The following is an 18,460-nucleotide window of genomic DNA, read 5'->3' on the forward strand; positions in this document are numbered from 1 at the left end:
TTCCGGCCAAGGCAGGGCCAACCCCAAGTTCCTCCCCTCCGTCCAGGTCCCCTCCGTCCAGGTCCCCTCCGGAGGCTTCCGCGGAATTTCAGCGCCGAAGCAGACAAGGTCAAATGAAACTGCTTCGCCGCTGCTTCTGGCTCAGGGGCCTGACCGGCTCCCAGCCCCCAGGCACAGAGGCTCAGACCTGCAGCAGGAGAGGGTCGGCCTGAGCCTGCTCTGTGCACCCGCCAAAGGCACCCATTTTCTCCCTGTTTACTCCAGCCTGCCTCCTGGCCCCCGAAGCTGCTGGCTCCATCTCCCTGGGGCACGTTTTTGGGGAGTAGCACGCCGAGGTCACGGGGACAGGCTCTTTATCTGAGAGATGTGGACGCTTGGCATGAACCAGCAAGACGCAGACTCTAGCTCTTGACTTTGGACTCCAGGCAGTGCCCTGGCCCTGGCTGGCCGAGGATGCCCTCCTCCCTCCGCCCTCGCCTGCAATCCCAGGCTGGGGCTGCCGCACTGGTTCATGCCCTACCCCTGTGAGGATGCCAGGCGCCGACCCCAGCCTGCAGCCCCGGGAAGGTGCCAACCCCAGCCAGCCCTGGCGCCCAGGAAGGAGACAGGCGTTTCACGTGGGCATCTGCCTTTACTCCTGCTAGTGCCTCCCCTCCGTGGCCAGTCCCCGGGCCCCCCTGCTTGGACTGATCCCCCCTAAGTTAATCAGCCTTACTCTCCAGCTCGCTTTAGTTTGGAGAATACTTAAAAACTGGACACAGTCAGGGACCCTGCCGCCCCCATCCCTCCACTGATGCCAGGCTAGGGCTACTGGGCGCTCAAGGCTGTGGCGTTTGTCTGGAACCCACCTCGCAGCCATGCAGCCCGCGCCTCCCTGGCAGTCAGCAAAGTTGCAGGACGCCCCCCAGTTCTCCAGCCACACCAGATGCGGTTGCATAACCTCGCCCCCCGCCCCCCATTGCACCGCCTGGACCTAGTCAGCTGCGATGCCCAGGAGCGTCCTGGCTCCAGGAGCGCCCAGTCCTCAGCGAAGCCCTTTTGGGGGCCAGTGCAAGCGCCTTAGCGGGGGTCCTAGCCCATCCTGGCGGCGCTGCCCGTGGCCGAGTGCAGGGAGCACCCGGGCGCGGGAAGGGGGCGCGCAGGGCTCCGCTTACCTTCCGCTGCTTACAGATAAGTCGAGGTCGGTGCAGCTCCCGGCTCGGGCATGTCTCGCCGCGGACCCGGGCGAGCCTGGCGCGGCGCGGAGCACTCCGGGCAGGGCATCCGCGGGGAGGCTCGCGGGGATCGCGGGGAGGAAGGCTCCGCTCCGGGAACTTGGCCGGCTCCGCGCCCGTCCCCCGCCCCCTCCGCCACCGCCGGCCTGGCGCGCCCGGCCCGCCGGCCCCCGCGCCGCAGCTCGCGTCCCTCCGGCCCGGCTCAGCGACTCGCACGAGGAAGCAGAGGCTCGGCGGGCTCCGGGGACGCCCGCGCGCTGGCTCGCTCGCGGCTCGGCGGAGCCAGCCCCAGCCGCCCGGCTCCGCGCTCCTCCGATGTCCTCATTTACTGCAATTGTCTTTGGCGAGATCTCGGAGCCGGGGCGGGCGGCGGGGGCGGGGCGGGGGAGGGAGCCGGAGGGAAGTCCTTGCCGCGGCCCCGGGTCCCAGCTACTCCGGGAGCAGCGGGCGGAGGAGAGGGCGCCGAGCCGCGCGCCGCCTCCCGTGCGCCTGGCTGGCACCGAGGCGGGCGGAGCCCTGGACCCGTGGGGGTGGCGGCGGGGGCGGCGCAGGGCCCGCCGGCCGCGTGTGCGTGGGGTTGGGGATCCGGAGGGAGTGGAGGAGCCCCCGCCTGTGGACTCCGAGCCCCAGCCGAGGCTGGAGGAGGCGGTGGAAGGAGCTGCCGGCGGCAGCCGCCTGCGCACGGGGCTGCACGGGGTGCGTCCGCGGGGGCTCTGGGCTGTAGGCGGCGCTGTGCAGCCCGGGAACTTGTTGAGTCTGCTGCCCTGGAGCCGCCGCTGGAGCAGCTGGAGGGCTGGGACCTGCGTGTCCTCTAGGGAGGGGGTGGCTGTGTGCTAGGCCCGCCCGCCCAGCCCTTGGGGCTTTGAAAGCCAGCAGCGCCTGCCCCGGGCCGCACCTGGGGGCCGCTGTGGAGGTGGGGTCCGGGGAAGTTGCCCTGTGGAGCCCAGGGTCAGCCCCGGTGGTGAATGGAGGCTGACAGGCCAGCCCGGAGCGGCCTGAGGAAGGAGGCGCCTGCCAGGTCTGCTGCCCCTGATACTTAGGAACAGCCCATAGTGGGCGCCATGGCCCCTGGAACCAGCACCGCCCCCGTGCGCCCCAGCACTGCAGGTGGCCTGGCTCACTCTGCATCCGCTTCAGGGCCCTTTCCCCCAAGCCCACCAGGGAGCAGGAATCCTGAGCTCAGAGCCCCTGGCCCAGGGGCCTCCCTCATTCCTGGGTGAACATAAGGAAGCATGCAAACCTGTAAGGAATTTGGTGAGTTTATTTGAGCCAAACTGTGGACAATTGCCTGGAAGGAGAATCTCGTCCTATTGGGATGGTGCTGGAGAGAATGGCGTTGTTGTTGTTCACCTTGTTTCATACCTTACCATCAAAAGAGGAGACATAAGTGGGTCACATGAACTCCATTGGTGATTGATTAGGGAGGCGGGAGAAAGCCAAGCAGGGAAACCTCTGGGATTGGATGAAAGTAAAATGATAGACACCTGCTTCTTTTACTTAGGTGGGTGCAGGATGGTTAACCTCCAGTTAACAACAGTGAGGGGACTTGTGGTCTCTGCTGAGTGGTGCCTGTGCTTTGACAGGTCCAGAGAAAGGGAGTTACTTGGACATTCCAAATACATGTTATCATTGATGCGAAAAGACGATAAACTTGGTGAAGGTAAACACGGACCTTTGTCGGGGGAGATACTGGCCTAGGACTGGAGTGCCCACCATAACTGCTTTTGGTTAAAGTTTTAATTTGAGACCATCTTTGTGGTTACTTGGAGTTTGCAAGACCGCCATGCAGGCCTCGCCTGAGCTTGTCACGTTAGCATGTGGCCCCTTTTTGTCCACGCCTGGCAGGCCCTGGGGCCTGAGCCTGGGCCTGGGCCTGAGCCTGAGCCTGAGCTTGAGGAGGGCAGGCCACAGGCCTCATGGCTCCTAAATTTTCCCAGACTTGGGGCTTGAAGTTCATTCTCCATTGATATACTCGCAAGTAGCCACGGTCATTAGTCGGAGTCTCTGTCAAGAAAGGGCAGAGTGATGGTGGGCCCCGGTCAGGGGCAGGCTTTCAGGGAAGAGTGGGGAGGCCCCGTGGGGAGGCCCCCTGACTCACTCGCACACACAGGGGCATTCACCTCTGCAGGCACAGCTCCGAATCGCTGGCCCTTGCGGCTGGGACCCAGCCATGGCTCAGTCCTTGGCTTTGAGTGAAGGCTTTACAGGGTGTGGGTTCTTTGTAAATGGCTTCGTATGAGATGCTGCGTCTTTATGTGGATGCTTGTGGCGATGTGTCCAGATATTCCAGAAGGAAAACATCCTAAACTCTCCTCCTCTCTCCTCTCACCTCTCAGCATCCTTTGGGGCACAAGTGCCATCCCCGGGCATCCACACACGCCCAGGAAGGGACTCCTGAGCCTGTGCCCCCAAACTCTTCCCACCCCGTCTATTTATTACCCTTCTTAGCCCCTGTCCCCCGCATTGAGTTCCAGCTCATTTACTGTCTGGATGGCCAGTAATGCTGTGCCATCTGAAGGGAGAGATAGGGTTCTATTCGTGCTAATCTGAGGTGATGTGCGAGCAGCCTGGAGCCCTCTACCTCATGGTTCTTCCTGGAAGGGGGCTCAGGTGGGGGAAGTGGGGGACTTGGGGCCATTAATGTCAGGTGGGAGGGCCCATCCCCAGAGCTCCCTCCAACACCATCATCTCTCAGGATGCTCTGTTGCTCATTCTCCCAGACGTCTAGGGGACTCTCTGCAAACCCTGCATTATTGCAAATCCATCAGGTCAAAGCCTGCCTGCCACCTCTTAAACATGTCGCTGTGCATGGAGCCACCAGGACACAGGGGACTGTGCTGGGAGTAAGGAGAGCTGACTATTCAGGGGCCAGGAGTGAGGACAGATAAACGTGGGTGTGTGTCCCGCAGCGCAGGGCACGGCCACCGGGGGCAGTGTGAGCCAGCCACAGTGGCTCCAGGGACCATGATACTTGAGACCCCATGATGCATGCTTCCAGGAAGGAAATGAAAGGCTGGGTTGGCAGGGTCGGAAACCCACTTTCATGAGAGGGGAGTTGGATTGAACTTCTTAGTTTCAGCAAGACGATTAGCTGCTCAGCGGGCTAGGAGACTTAGAGTTGTTTTTCTGAGTCTGTTAAAATCGCTGGTAACTCCCCCTCCCTTTTTGAAGGAAGAAACCATTAGTCCATTGGATTGGTTGACTGCAAGTCTTGCGCTTCACAAGCGTAAGTGTCGATGAGAGTTAGTTTCCGTGTTCCTGGGCTCTAGAGAGGCGCTCCGCTTGGGCGAGGTTGGTGGTCATTATCTTCCAGGCGGTGCTGTGCTGGGGGCTGGTGGGCGAGTCGCCTGCCGCCGCCTCCTTCCTGTAGGGGGCCGCTGTGACCTTCAGGATCCAAATCTAATCCAGGGGGGAGCAGACTCTTCCAGGTGCGGCTGGCTAAGGGGCCGGAAAGCCAGCGTCCCTCCGAGCCGGCCAAGGGCACTCCTCACGAAACAGGTGATGTGCCCAGGCCCAAGGAGGACACCTCTGACCGGAATTAGGCCAAGAGGGGATAAAAATGGCTTTGAAATGTCAGTGCCTGCTCTGCTAACCCCGTGTGCTGTCTGCACACTGTCCATGGCCCGTCTGCCCTGGGGCACACAGAGCCGAGTGCTCTGGGTCTCAGTGCAGGACTTCCTGGTGGCCCTCCATCCCCACCTTCGGCCTCACAGACACGGAGGACCGGGGAGGGGGAGAGCACAGAACCTCCCGATGCCAGTCCTTCGCTCCCGTAAACGCTGCTTGACCGTTGCCATGGTCGCTTCGTTCTGTGCCTACAGTCTGCCGGCCTCCGGTCCGCGGCAGGGTCTCCGTTTGTCCTCGCCAGACAACCATGAAGTAAATACCATTATACTCTTTGAGACGAGGAACAGAAGAGTTAAGTGATGTCTCCTAGGTCACACAGCTAGGAAGTGGCTGAGCTTGGAGTCCAGCCCTGGCCCGCAGGACGTCACGGTGCAACCCCGCCCCGCCTCCACCCCGCCCAGGTTTATGCTGTTGACGGGAACTTGACATTGGCGCAAGAACACACCTCATAATTCAGTGTTCCTCCAAGTTCCCACCCACCACTCGGGCATTCTGGTCCCATTGGAGGAGTGACATGGACCAGTGAGATCCTTTCCTGGTACTTACCTGGCCCCAAGCCACACCAGGTACCTGTGTCCCACGTGGACCGTACACCTCCAGGCTCCGGGGGGTCTGCTTGGCTCTCACATGGGACGGGTCCAGACCGGAAATGCTACCTGCAAATGGCGAGCTCCCATAAAGCAGCTGGCACCTCCTGCGGGCTCATTAGGCGTCTCCATCAGGCAGCCTCCTCTCTGTCACGTGCCTCATCTCATTACTGGATCGATGATACTTCCACGTAAAAATGGTCGCTGGGCTGGCAATAGACCATCAGCACCGCATATTCAGGTAACACCTTCTGCTCCTGCGATATCATTTCAGTGATATTATCGCCCATTTTCTTCACTGACGTGCGGCTATTAAAATCATCCAGCCCCATATATATTCCGTCTACACCACAGAAGACCAGCTCGCCTTCTGCTGCGGCCGGGGCAGTGACACTGTGTCACCGTGGTCCTCAACGGTCCTGAACACCCGCCGATGCTCTGGTCACCGGCCTTTAAATGTATTTGACGTTAAATGTACTCACGGGGTCACAGTAGTCCGGGCCATGGAGGATGGGGCAGCAGGCTGCTGTCGGTGGGAAGCGAGCATTTTGTTTTCAATGCCAAGTTCCCGATGGGAAGAGTGCAGGACTTAAGAAAACACCTCCAGTTAATGTTTGATGACCGCTAGGGTCACACACAGGTTTCCAGCTCCATAGATAGTTTCATAAATATTCCTTTTTCCCCGTGTTCTTGCCTCCTTGGGGAATGAAACAGGTCATGACGTTCATGCCACTGCGCTGGGGGCTTGTAGACCGCCCGTCTCCCGTCTGCCTAATTTGAGGCTCGGCACCCGTGGGTCCACGCTGCCCTCTGTGGTGTGCACGCCTGCCTGCTCTCTGCTGCTCTCGGCTGTTCCTCCCCGGGGACCTGTAACTACCGGGAAAGTGTTCATCAAGGAGGTATTCGCACACACGGCCCGCACAACTGCAGTTTCTCCCCGGGTTCAAAGGCAAGAGGGCATTTTTTAAAAAAAATATATTGTTATTGATTTCTTACAGAGAGGAAGGGAGAGGGATAGAGAGTTAGAAACATGGATGAGAGAGAAACATCGATCAGCTGCCTCCTGCACACCCCCTACTGGGGATGTGCCCGCAACCCAGGTACATGCCCTTGACCGGAATCGAACCTGGGACCCTTGAGTCTGCAGGCCAACGCTCTGTCCACTGAGCCAAACCGGTTAGGGCAAGGAGACATTTTTAAATGTTGTTTAGGATTCTTTCTTCTTTTTAAAATGCTTTTGTGCGAAGTGCAGTGCGCCGCGGTTCTCATTGATGTGGTTAGAATGTGGCTCACGTGGTCACGGTTCACGCCGATGCCTGTTTCTGCCAGGTCCCGGCTCCGTGGCGCGTTCTCTCCCTCCCCTGGAAGGAGTCTCCCAGGGCTCCCAGGCCTTCTCCGTCTTGATCTCCTAGAACATGGCTTTTATTCCAGTGAGGGAGGCCGCTCCGCCGATGCTTTCAGTCAGTTGTGTTCACTGTTTCAGTGGCTCAAGGAGGAAACTTGAAAATCAGTGTTTTGTTTTGTTCTTTAATGTATTTTTATTGATTTCAGAGAGGAAGGGAGAGGGAGAAAGGAATACAAACGTCAATGATGAGAGAGAGTCATCCATCCTCTGCCTCCTGCACGCCCCCTAGTGGGGATCGAGCCTGCAACCTGGGCCTGTGCCCTGACCTGGAATCAAACCGGAAACTCATAGGTTGACACTCCATCACTGAGCCATACCAGCCAGGCAAAATCAGTGTGCTTTTTAAAAAATTAAATTTCAGATGTAAATTTGAACATTATGTCACCGTAAAAGATGAAGTCTCTTTATTTGAGACTATAACACACCGGTTACTCAGGGAGCCGTTTCCAGAAGGTCCTAATTCATTTTATGTGTGTTCTCACCATGACCCCCGACACTGGTTTCTGAGCTTGTTAACGATGGACGGTGTCCACCTGGGCTGGGCAGTGAAGCAGGAAATGAGGGCTCCCGGGCTGCGAGGGATGGAGCCCTAAACGGCTGCCTCTGGCCGCAGTTCAGCACGTCGCCATTACGTGTGATTTATCCCTCCCGGGCCATCTCGCTCTCCGCGTCCGTCTGCCCATTGAATGAGATCACCCTGTCCCATCGGATCAGCACCAGCAGCTGGAGAACCACCTTCCCGCCGGGCTGTCTCGGGCCCTGAGCGTTATGCCCAAAAGTTCAGTAGAAGGTGGAATTTAGCGATGATTTATTTGGTTCGCTGCACCCCTCTATGAAAATGAAGCAATTCCTTCTGGTGGTACTTTCCCCACCTTCCCGGCTGAGTAAACATGGTGTCACATGAAATTGCGGATGAGCCTTTGAGTCCCTTAAAATAAGACGTGTGACTCATTCACACCCTGAAATAGTGAGGCGGCAACATCCTCACCTGCGACTCAGACGTTACTGGCTCCTTCCCTTTTGGTCCCTGGGTGCTAATGAGCATTTTCAGGTTCCGAGCCATCCCTGTCCCCGTCTCCAGCTGCCTGGGGCGGGCTCCGGGCCTCAGCCCCGGGGATCCCGAGCTCGGGCCCCGCTGTGGTGGGCCATCCGCATGAATTCAGTCTGATATTGTAGACACCCCTCATAGGAGGAGGGTGAGCGGGTTACAGCCGCACTGTGGGTCCCTCCCCTCCCCTCCGGGCCCTGAATGGACAGAGGCAGGAGCCCACAGCAGCGTGTTCCTTTCGTGCTGGGGGCACGGGGAGAGCTCTTTGCTGCGTTCTTGCTTTGTCCGCGGAAGTACATACTTCGTTATCCTTAAAGGACATTGGAAAACGCCGCTGGAGTGCAATCTGCGTGCGGTGGGATGCACACGGGTGCAGGAACGTGGCTGTGTTCACGTGACATTCATGGCTAGGGCAGAACTGCAGTCTGCAGGCCACGCAGAAGGCAGAGATCTCCCGTGGACGTCCTATCTTCCTCTCTCGACGAGCATGCATAGTCTCTGCGTGTGAATGCCATGCAGAATCGACATTCTTCAAGTTATTTATCCAGGGGTGGAGCTCCCTCTACGCAAACTCCTTACTTGAATGTAGGGCTTAGCAACAAGCAAACTGACAGGTGTCGCGTGCCCCAACGCGCATTGCGAACACAGCTCCCTTTGGTAGCCTGCCTCGTGCAGTTAGATGGATTCCATGTGTCAAAGTGCCTTAAACCACGGCTGTGTGGAGAAGGAAGGCATCGTTTCCTCAGGTGCAGTCCGCCGTGCATCCCGGGGTGTGTGTGCCTGCGTGAATGCACAGACACTGGCGCTTTCCAGAACCGGCAGTGATGGGGCCCTGCACGTGTTCCGTGAGTGAGACAGCTGGGCAGGATCCGGGCTGACGGCAATCCCAGGCATGTGCCCTGCCCAGGATTCGAACCAGTGACTTCTGGGTTGAAGCTCAACCACTGTGCCACACCGGCCAGGCTGTTCTGAAGTTTTGATACCATATACAATCTCAGCTTTAAGGGTGAATTAAGAAAGCATGGGATGCATCACAAGAACCAGGTTTCCCTCCTGCTGCTCATGTATGTGGACTCGAGGTAACCCGCACCCGCCTCCGCTGAGCTGCGGGCAGAATGCGCTCGGGCGTTCTCTCCGGGGTGACTTCTGGGCAGGGACATGGCGATGCGGCTGTCAGCCTGTGAGTATGTGGTAGCCACCAATAACTCCAGGCCTCAGAATTCACCTCCCGGGGAAAGAACTACACGGACCCGCAATGGCCCGTCTTGGTCGTTGTGTCCGGGAGAGTCTCGCTCCGCGGGTTCGGGAACACTGTAGTCACGGGAGCTGAAACGCAGCCACGCCTCCGAGGGAAAGCCAGCGTGTTGGGGGCTTTGGCCTCCCGCTCCCCCTGAGAGAGCATCGCAGAAGCCAAGAGCAGACAGGACTGGACAGTTACTACTGGGTCTATATCTCGGCCTGATCTACTAATTTAAGTGCTGCACGAGACCACATGGCATTTGGTAGCTTTCCATGGTGGCGCGATGGGGGTGAGGGCTGTGGGATGTTTTTTGCTTTGGCCATTTCCAAACAACCGAGGTGAGGAGTTACGTTTCTGTCCTTGTCCTTTATCCCCACTTGAAAAAATGGTCAAGTATTAGCTTCATATGGGTTTTTCTCTCAAATAAGGATCCATGCACCCATCAATACCTTGCTTGTTTTATATTTAATTCCTCAGATTTGAATATTACCAGTGAGCCAAGATTTCACGACCCTGGGTCATTTTTTAAACATGTGACGTAGTGAGCATTGATTTCAACAGACCTCATCGAGTTGTCACCCACTTTAAAAGTCGTCAGCACTCTTCTCCTAGCACTCTGTGATAGCCTCTAAACACATAAGCTTTTAAGTTAATTTTATTTAATTTTAAATCTTTTTATTGATTTCAGAAAGGAAGGGAAAGGGACAGGCAGAGAGAACATCAATGATGAGACTCACTGATCGGCTGCCTCCTGGACGCCCCACACTGGGGTCGAGCCTGCAACCCGGCCGGCTATGTGCCCTGACCGGGAATCGAACCGGGACCTGCTGGTTCATAGATTGATGCTCAACCACGGAGCCACGCCGGCCGGCTGAGTTACTTTTATGTAGCAGCACGGTCGTGCTGCCGGAGCTCGGGCCAGGGGGCTCCTTCATCAGGTAAAATGAGCCCCTGGGGCGTCGCTGTGAGCTGCCCGCGGCGGCCCTGCCATCTCTCTCCGTGCCAGCCTGTGTGTGCCCGGCCTGTGTGTCATCTCCACGCACTTCCCTCTACTGAGTTAACTTCAGGAAGCAGCTTGGAATCTATCTTCTCCTGACATCGCCCCTGGGGGCCCGGGCTTCCTTGGACCACCCGGAGGCAGGCAGTTCTCGGGTTTCCTACTCGGCTGCGCCATCAAGGGGCAGCTTTGAGGGCCGGTCTTCGTCTTTCCACGAAGGTTTCACTTGATGAGTCAGAACGTTTAGCTCGTAGAAGTTCGGAGAAGCTGAGCTTGCCTGGGAGCTGAAGAACAAAAGCACAAGAGTGTGTGAGTGTGTGTGCGTGCGTGTGAGTGTGTGTGAGTGTGTGTGCGTGTGCATGTGAGTGTGTGTGTGCTGTGAGTGTGTGCGTGTGAGTGTGTGTGTGAGTGTGCTGTGAGTGTGTGTGTGAGTGTGCTGTGAGTGTGTGCGTGTGTGTGTGCGCGCGTGTGTGTGAGTGTGTGCATGTGCGTGTGTGTGCGTGTGTGTGTGTTCAGGCTTGATTTAGGTTTTTGTAAAAGAAAGCAGGATCTGTGGTCCTGTGTGGGGAAATCTTACTCAGTTTTCTGAGGCTGAAGTTAGGAGTGGGGGCGGGGGGTGGGGGGGGTGGGGGTAGGGGGGTGCTGAGCCAGGAGGGAGCAGAGCTCGGTGTGGGGCCTAACCCTGGAGCCGCTGGCTTCAAGACTCCTGGACACGCGTGAGGGTCGATCTGGTCCCGGGGTCTGAAGTGAAAATCCGGAACAGGGTTTGTGCAGCCCTGGAGGGGCGAGCTCCGAGCGAGTCATGGAGGCCTGTTCTCCCCGGGCCGGCGGGCTTCTCTCCTCGAGGGTCGGCTTGGGAAAGAGGAAGGGAGTCCCAGCGCGGGAAGGTGCGTCACAGCAGGAGGTGCCCCTCAGGCAGGCTGCAAAATACTCTGTCCCCCACCTGTCGTGTCGCGAAGAGTTTATCAAAGAGCTTCGAAGCCCATCGGGCTTGGCTCCGTGCCTGAGCCTTGACCCAGGCCCCAGGAGGTTCGATTCCTGGTCAGGGCACAGGCCCGGGTTGTGGGCTCCATCCCCAATTGTGGGCGTGCAGAAGGCAGCCGATCCGTGATTCTCTCATCATTGGTGTTTCTGTCTCTCTCTCCCTCTCCCTTCCCCTCTGAAATCAATGTGTGCGTGCGTGCGTGTGCGTGTGTGTGCGCGCTCGTGTGTGTGTGTGTGTGTGTGTGTGTGTGTGTGTGTGTGTGTTAAAATAGAGCTTCGAAGAGCCAGGGGTCCCAGCTGCCATTCTGCCCGCCTCCTCCTGGTAGCAGGACCACCCCTGCTGCAGCCCTGAGCCAGGACCTCAGCGGGGCCTCTCCTCGACTCTCCTGTAACGTCAGCGCCCCTGGCAGGGCTGGGTTCCCGTGCCCGCCGTGCCGTTTCCCAAGGACGCGGAGACTTGGCCTCGGGAAACCAAGCTTGGCGGCTGCGGCTGCCCTGTCACCGCTCCTGCTTTATGGTCTCACACCTTCCCCTGCCATGCCAGTCCTTCATTATTTGGAATCGGGGGCCGGAGGGAGGGCAGAGACTGTCTCTCTCTCATTCCTTGGTTCCCTGGGAGTGAGAATGCAATTTTTTATGAGTCTTCAATGTGGTGGAGATCGTCCCGTGACCTGCAGAAACGACTGGACTGCGTTCTGCTCCCATGGCCAACGGCGCCCCTCTGTGCCCCCAGCGCTCATCCCAGGAAGATGGCCCGCCTCATCCCTGTGAGGCTGTGGGGTGCCAGAGAGGGGACAGGAGGCTAGAGGGCGCCCTCCAGGGCCCCGGGCCTGCCTGTGGATTCTGCAGCGCGGAGGAGCATGGGCGATGGGGCGTCAGTCAGAGGGGCTTCTGGGATTCCATGATGCAGAATCCAGAAAGGCAAACCCACCAGGAGCCACGTCGGCTCTTTCTCTTCCCTCCTCCCCTGTGTCCCTGGCCCTAGGTCTCCTGTCTGTCCCCCATGCACCTGGAGATGCTGATGGCACAGGCAGCTGTTGGCCCTGCCCTCCTGCAGCAGCCTGGGGGTGCACTCAGCAGCAGGACCACCCCTGCTAGCCTCTCTCTCTCTCTCTCTCTCTCTCTCTCTCTCTCTCTCTCTCTCTCTCTCCCCCTCTCTCCCTCTCCCTCTCCCCATCCGGAGGCTCCCTCACTCACTGCACAGGTTAAAGCCAATGCAGGCTCCCCCTGGCTGATGAGCGGCCTCAGTTTCTGTGAAAGGTGAGATGAAGATCAGCATGAGGGCTGATGTCTGAGTGTGGCCAGGCCTTAGGGACTCGTGCAGGACAGCTGGTACCTCTTGTCCTGTTCAGAGCTTGGCCAGCTGCGAGCCCTCACCCAGGCAGGAGGGCGGAGGGAAGCCGAGTCCATCGCGCCGGGCACAGGGCTTTTCCTGTCTCTGTCGGGCAGGACGTGTCTCTGTATCTCCTCAGCCGGTTAATAGTCTCAGCTACAGGCCATGGTCCAACGGCCCTTACAGGGGAAGCCCTCCCCCTGCAGGTGCTCCTGCCTCGGCGCCGACCCTTCCTCAGGCAGCCTTCCTGCCTCCTGTCCCTCTTTACAGGGGCGTCTCCAGAGACTGGCACCCCTGCTTGTAAATGTGAGGTCCTGAGCTGTGATCTGACAGCAGCTGGCCCTCCTTCCCTTAGAGCAGCGGTTCTCAACCTGTGGGTCGCGACCTTTCACAGGGGTCGCCTAAGACCATCAGAAAACACATATGTAATTACATATTGTTTTTGTGATTAGTCACTGTGCTTTAATTATGTTCAATTTGTAACAATGAAAATACATCCTGCATATCAGATATTGACATTGCGATTCATAACAGTAGCAACATTACAGTTATGAAGTAGCAACGAAAATAATTTTAGGGTTGGGGGTTACCACAACATGAGGAACTGTATTAAAGGGTCATGGCATTAGGAAGGTTGAGAACCACTGCCTTAGAGGATGCTTTTGTTATTATTATTATTATTAGACATTGTTATTGATTTCAGAGAGGAAGGGAGAGGGAGAGAGAGATAGAAATATCAATGATGAGAAAGAATGATCAATTGTCTGCCTCCTGCACGCCCCCTAGTGGGGATCAAGCCTGCAACTTGGGCCTGTGCCCTGACCGGGAATTGCACAGTGACCTCCTGGTTCATAGGTCGACCCTCAACCACTGAGCCACGCCGGCCGGGCAATGCTTTTATTATTGTCATATCTGCCGCTGACATTTAGCAGTTTTTGTAATTGATTTTTTAAATCCAGATGTTATTTTTTAGAGCCATTATAGGTTCACAGCGAAATTGAGGGAAAGATAGTTTTCCCATAAAACCCCTGCCTCCCTCCCCACGCAGCCTCCCTACCAACAGTGTCCCCACCAGATGGTGCAAGCATTTTAACCAATGCACCTGCGTCCGTGGGTCGTTCCCGCCCCCGGTCCATGGAGCATCCGAGCGCTCACTGCTGGTGCCGGGATTCCTGTGGGTTTGGACAAACGTAAGGGGACGTGTACCCACCGTCCTCATGCCACGCAGAGTGGCGTCCCTGCCCTCGAACGCTCTCTGCTCATGACCTCCTGGTTCCTAGGTTGATGCTCAACCACTGAGCCACCCAGCCGGACCGTACGGTACTGTACTTTTAAATACCCGAGTGTGCCTTGTGTGTGATGGGAACACATCGGTGGCCTGTGCCTGAGCCCTGTCTCCACAGTCAGCTTCCAGTTCCCCTGGCAGCCCGGGGCATCTAATGAACACAATTTAAATAGCAAAGTTCAGACCCAATAATTTCCATAAAAATATGTTCAGTCGTAATGCACGTGACTGGTGAAAAGTGACGATCGCATGGCAGGGGTGGACGGTGGTCACCTATGGTCTGAGCCACCCCTGGGTGGGGCACGGGTGCCCCCGGGGGCCACCCTGAGATGCCAGCTGTCCCTGGAACTCTCGGCCATTCCTGCCCGGGGTCCTTGGCCGTTCTCACGTGGACACGTGTCTGGCTGATCACTTCATATCCGTGTGAGCAGCTGCTGGTGTCCCGGAGCACTGCCACGTGCGCCCACATCCCACGTTTGAAAATAGTGCCGTTTAGAAAGATTTAAACCCGCAAACCAATTTAAGCGCGCTGTGGAGAAAATTCAGTGCTGTTTTCCTGCTTGAAGAGGTGAATGCAAGGCACTCGAAGCTGGTAATTATCCCCTTGCTTTTTAAAAAGGTTTTTATCATTTAGGCACATGTTTGTGTTTCCCGTATTTTTCTGTTTTGCCTGCTTTAGCCCTTCCTATAAGCAACCTTGCACGGCACCTGCTTTCCTGTGGCAGGCGTTTGATTTCAGCAGCACGCTGACGGGGCGGCGTGGTCTGTCTTTTTTCCTTACTGTCTACTATTCCAGCTGCGGGACTGCACCAGGGCTGTTATCCCTTCATGAGGGGGGATGTGGGCGGTGCCCTGGAGATCATCTCTGGGACCTTCTCCTGGCGCACCTGTGCTTGTTTCTGGGTTAAGCACCCCGGGGGAGGGGGAATGCTGGGTTACCATTTCCTTAAGGCAAACACACACACGTCGGCACGGAGAGTCCCGAGCTCCCTGTCCCCCCACCCCCCACCCCCACCCCGGGGTCTGATCGGAGAAGGAATAGTGAGTCTTAGACTTGGACACTAGGAGTCCCCCTCACTCTCTGTTTCTAATCCAAAATTATACTTTTTATAAAACATGTTTTTATTGATGTCAGAGAGGAAGGGAGAGGGAGAGAAAGAAACATCAGTGATGAGAGAGAATCACTGATCGGCTGCCTCCTGCACGCCCCGCACTGGGGATCGAGCCCACAACCTGAGCAAGTGCCTTGACTGGGAATCGAACCCTGACCTCCTGGTTCATAGGTCGATGCTCAACCACGGAGCACGCCAGCCGGACCGTAGAGTACTGTACTTTTAAATACCCGAGTGTGCCTTGTGTGTGATGGGAACCTGTGCCTGAGCCCTGCCCCCACAGTTCGTCTGCAGCTTCCGGTTCCCCTGGCAGCCCGGGGCATCTAATGAGCACAATTTAAAACGGAAACTCAGCTAAATTCTGTCACCTGTTTATCTTGAATCCCTACGAGCAGGGACGCCTCATGATGGATTGCGAGCAGATTGCTTTGTCTTGTTCTTTTAGACCCTGGAAGAAGCAGGGTGGCTTTGATAATGCTCTTTAACTGACGGGCACTCTTTGTAACCAAATCCCATCCCCAGGCTTAGAATGTGCTTCCGTAAGGTCGATTTCCAGATAAATTATCTAGAGCCGAAGAAGAGAGACGCTGGGAAATCCGACCTCAACGGGGCGATTTATGGACATTTTCAAAATCGTCTCAATCCAACTTTTTTATAGCAAACACGAACCAAACCCCCTCCCAGGAAACAGCAGCAGCCGGAGCGTGAGAATCACGTGGGCAGCGAGAGCCAGGTTTCCCTTTCAGCTCCCGGCACCTGTAGCCCAAAGGAGCCTCTTTGCTTCTGTTCAGAGGTGGCTGTGAACACTCATGTGTGCCTGCCGCTGAGCCATCTCCCTGCTCCTTCCGCCTGTACCGTGAACTCGTGGCCAGGCTCATCTCACCTGCGACAGGAGGGTCCCTGACAGCGAGTGGCGAGCCAGCATCTCTGATACCTGGGAGCTGGGGGGACCGGTTGAGGGATTCTTGAGTGACATTGTGTTCTGGGAGGTGTGGCGTGCCCTGTGCTTGGCCAGGGTGGTCGCCGCGCCCTGGGATTCCCCATGCTACTCTAAACAAAGCAAAGTTACATTTAAGAAAGATTTTCAGCTGATACATGTCATTTATTTATTTATCTTTAATTTTTTTTATTGATTTCAGAGGGGAAGGGAGAGGGAGAGGGAGAGAGAGAGAGAGAGAGAAACAGCGATGAGAGAGAATCATGGGCCGGCTGCCTCTTGCACGCCCCTTACTGGGGATCCAGCCGCAACCCTGGGCCTGTGCCCTGAATGGAACCGAGACCTCCTGGTCCACAGGGTGATGCTCACCCACTGAGCCACGCCAGCCGGCACAGCCAATCCCTTTTAAGGCCAATGAGCAGGTTCCTATCTGCTTGAAGACCCTCATGGAAATTACAACAAGCCATGCTGCAGGGGTACACGGCCACCCCACGGCACTCTGGGAATGCCCACGCATGCCTCTGCCCACTGCCAAAAAAGTGGTCCTGTGTGCCGGCGACCTTTGTCTGAGGCAGAAATGCTCTGTGCACAGTGTTCTTAAGGCATGCAAAAGTCGTGGAATCGACATACCTTTATTAATCCGAGAGGATCTTCAAGGAAATACCTGGGGATTTCCCTCACAGAAACAAGCCTAATTTGACTTCATGTGCAGTAGGTGAGGCTGCACAATTGAAAATCTTTCTGTGTCGGGATAGAATCTGCTGATTTCCTTGTCGTATCACTAATAGTGGAGCCAGATCAAAAGTTTGGTTCAAAATTGAATCATCAGCCCGGCTGGTGTGGCTCAGCGGTTTTGAGGGTGGATCCATGAACCAGGAGGTCAGGGTTCCATTCCTGGTCAGGGCACTTGCCCGGCTTGTGGACTCCATCCCCAGTAGAGGGCGTGCAGGAGGCAGCCAATGAGCGATTCTCTCTCAGGGATGTTTCTATCTCGCTCTCCCTCTCTCTTTATCTCTGAAATCAATAAGAACACTTTTTGAAAAAGGGAGTCATCGAATTCTAAGGCAGCATTCTCCCCTTTGGCATCCCTTCAGCGTGACCTGCTCTCATCCTGAGGTTTGCCGTCCGGGGCTCACAATAGACCAAGGGTGAAAACAGGGGTGTCCAAATGTCCGTCCCCCCTCCAGGCGTGATGTCCCTGTCACGCAGGCGTCACGTGGGATGGAGGACTCAGTGAACCACCTCTGATGCAGGGCCAGCCTCCGGAGGGCTCCCTGGACAGCGGACCTTCCGCCTGGGGACGTTGCAGGCGGTCCCAGCGTCAGGATGTGTCCCCAAAGGATGATCTCCTCTGAGACCTGCTCACAACAGCCTATCCTCACGGGTTTTCTCTCTCATGTCCTTAATTTAATGTTAAAAACAGTGAAGTTCAGCGTCGGGGACATTCTGCATCTTTTGATGTCCAGCTTTTCTGTTGGGAAAAGCGACAGAGCTGCCGCCTGCTCAGAGGAGGGTGGATGGCGCGCCGCGTGCAGACCCAGCCGCTGGGCGACAAGGGCCTGGGGTGGCTGTCCCACCGGGACCGTCAGTCTCTGAAGTCCCACCGGGGAGAGGCGGCTCTGAGAGCCCTCAGGCCTTTATCTTCAGGCCGTGGACGTGGGTGCAGGGCGGGACGGGCTGCCTGAGCACCTGCAGCAGCGCGGAGAGGCAGCTGATGTCTCCGGCATTTATTTCTATGCGGCATTTGTGCCTACAGACGGCCTGTGGGAAGGTCCACGTGTAACTGGCTCCCTGAGTCACCTTTGTGCCGTTGGCTCCGCCCACCGCTGAGCAGTAAGCCTCACCCTGGCATCCCTCCCGCATCAGCAGACTTTATCTTTTTTAAGAAGCTTTTAGGAACCGCAGAGGTGCTCCGCATCCCTGCAAATACTGCCTCTGTGGGGTTAAATGTCTCCTTGCCAGCACGGGTTCTTTTGTTGTGGCTGAGGTTGAAAATGCGTCCGGCGAAGTCAGAGTGACCCCGGGAGGACGGGCGGGGCGGGCTGGGCTGACGCACAGGTCTTTCTGTTCGTCTTGTTGGTGGGAAGCCCTCGCGTGATAAACACGCTTCCTCGTAGATGTGCGTTATAGTTCCTCCAGACAGGACTCCCGCGCCCCCTTTACTTGGTGTTGCACGCTTCTAGTTTTGAGAAACACAGCTTTCTAAGTCGGAGTCCTTTAGACTCACAGGAGAGCTGCCGGACCACACCGGGGTCACAGGTCACCCCTCAGCTCCCCGTTGCTGGCATCTTTCCTGACTACCGTGCGCGTGTCTCCGCTCAGTGGTCCTCCCCGAAAACCGCTCTGAGGCTGTGGAGATGTTTGGTGAGTTGGCGTGAACAATCTGTAAAAAAATGGCAACGACGCACTGCAGCACCCCGTGGGGAGGTTTTGAAAGAAGGTCTGGGAATGTCTACCAAAAGCGAACGATTAGATGTTGTATGTTCCGAAAGCTAAAAATCAATTAGTCCTATCAAAATCATCTTTTAATGCCCGTTAATTTCCTAACATGCTATTATTTAACTCCCGCTTTTTGAGCCTGATAATTCCATTTCGCTACGATGCCTTCAATTCCTACTCAGGGGAGTCAACTATTAACATCATGCTTCTCCCAGGAGCCGAAGGAGGGATGCCCGCCAGGACGGGCGCTCA

At 56.7% G+C, this 18,460-nt stretch overlaps 2 protein-coding genes across 6 annotated transcripts in view; one reads left to right on the forward strand and one right to left on the reverse strand.

Moving 5' to 3' along the window:
* Nucleotides 1-1,516, reverse strand: part of INSYN2A (inhibitory synaptic factor 2A) — a 36,408-nt gene extending 34,892 nt beyond the window's left edge. The window contains exon 1 of the mRNA XM_036335670.1: nt 1,155-1,516. The gene's annotated coding sequence lies outside the window, so the exon portion shown is untranslated. The remainder of the gene's footprint in view (nt 1-1,154) is intronic.
* Nucleotides 1-18,460, forward strand: part of DOCK1 (dedicator of cytokinesis 1) — a 287,578-nt gene that overhangs the window by 160,453 nt on the left and 108,665 nt on the right. The window lies entirely within an intron of this gene.

The sequence above is a fragment of the Myotis myotis genome, unplaced genomic scaffold (assembly GCF_014108235.1).
Source record: "Myotis myotis isolate mMyoMyo1 unplaced genomic scaffold, mMyoMyo1.p scaffold_m19_p_15, whole genome shotgun sequence".
Taxonomy (NCBI): Eukaryota; Metazoa; Chordata; class Mammalia; order Chiroptera; family Vespertilionidae; genus Myotis; species Myotis myotis.